Genomic DNA, 1,906 nt, shown 5'->3' with positions numbered 1-1,906 from the left:
AAAACACCATATAATATGGTTGAACTTGGAGGACATTATGCTGAGTGAAATAAGTCAATCACAGAAGGACAAATATAGTATTAGTTTGTTGTTGTGGAGGGTCATGGAAAGGTTTATATATGGAGGGAAACTTTCTTTGTTGCCAGGGGTGGGAGGGGAGAGGAGGGAACACTGCCAAAACAAAAACAAAAACAAAAACAAAAATGCATTGACCCATGTCACTTTGGTTTTGTGTATTTCACTGTACATAAGTTATATTTCAATAAAATGTATTAAAAAAATACCACTAGTGGATATCTTTAGGAAACAGAAATTAATTTTCTCACAGTTTAAGAGGCTTAAAGTTTGAATTCAGAGCACTGGCTTTCTCTCTCTGTCAGGTCTGGGTGAAGGTCCTTTTTCCTTGGTTCTTTGGCAATCTTCATGTTTGTGGCATCTACCTTCCTCCATGTCTGCTTCCTTGCTTAACTACTCTTTTTATATCTCAAAAGACATTGACCCAAAATACACCCTATACTCATACTGTCTCCTTAACATAATAAAGAAAACCCATTCCCAACTGGTATTAGAACTCATTATAAGAGGGGTTAGGATTTACAACACATATTTTTAGGGGACACAATTCAATCTCTAACACTACCCAAAGTGATCTATAGATTCAATAAAATCTCCATAGCTTTCTCTGCAGAAATGGAAAAGCCAATCCCCAAATTGTATAGAATTGCACGGGTCCCATACAGCCAAAGCAACTTCAAAAAAGAAGAACAAAGTAGTAAGATTCACACTTTTTTATTTCAAAACACATAATAAAGCTATAGTCATCAGAACATACTGGTACTGGTATAATAATAGGCACATAGGCCAATGGAATAGAATTGAGAGTCCAGAAATAAACCCATATGCCTATGGTCAAGTGATTTTTAACAAGGGTGTTAAATTCATCCGATAGGGAAAGAATAGCCTTGCCAATAAACAATGCTGGGATAAGTGAATCTCTACATGCAAAAGAATGAAGTTAGATCTATTCCTCACACTGTATACAAACTAGCTCAAAATGGATCGAAGGTCTATATGTAAAAAGTAAAATCATAAAACTCCTTGAACAAAACATAGGAATAATGCTCTGGGACCTGGTTTTCAACAATGGATTCATGGGTATGATACCAAAAGCAGAAGCAAAAAAAGACAAAATGGATAATTGGGTTATCAACTTGGCTGGGCCTGGTTGAGTGGCTGGGCAGCTAGTGGTAGTTATTCCCCATGATGAGACTGGCAATCAACTCCATGGTGGGATCTACCACAAGCAACTGAGTAGCTGCTCTGGGTATGTGGTCTGCTTCCCATATATAAGAAGCAGCTTTGGGAATGGTCTCTAACTTATGGCATGCTTGGACCCTGCATGTAGCCATGTTGTTGTTCAGCATCCTGCCATGCTCTGCCGACCTTGGGACTTAAAATGGACTTAAACTAATGGCCTGCTATGTGGTTTGGTAACATCGGGACTGTGCCTTGTTACTTACCAACCTTGGGCTTGGCAGCCTCAGCAGCCAGCAGCTGTCTGAGTGAAGAAAAGTCCCTAGCTTCAGTGGGCCGGGAGCTGGAGGCAGAGCCGAAGCCCAAGGCTGAAGGTCTTTCACCCAGCCCCTAGAGCCTGGCACTTTGAACTTGGACTTAAAGCCTCTAAACTGTAAGAGAATAAACTGTTTGTTAAGGTCATCCCATTTGTGGTATATTCGTGTCAGAGGGGCACTATTTGTTCTTGGATCAAACGTCAAGCTGGAGGCTTTTCCCGACTCTTGCCGCTGCAGGGGCTGAGGAGCTCAAGGATGGCAGTAGTATACTGGCTGTTGACTCCAATGAATGATGAATCCAAGATCTCCAGGCCAAGTGGTGGGTTGTTTGCTCA

This window comes from Orycteropus afer, unplaced genomic scaffold (genome assembly GCF_000298275.1).
Source record: "Orycteropus afer afer isolate SDZICR_OR568_19922 unplaced genomic scaffold, OryAfe1.0 scaffold00354, whole genome shotgun sequence".
Classification (NCBI taxonomy): domain Eukaryota; kingdom Metazoa; phylum Chordata; class Mammalia; order Tubulidentata; family Orycteropodidae; genus Orycteropus; species Orycteropus afer.
This window is presented reverse-complemented; position numbering follows the sequence as displayed.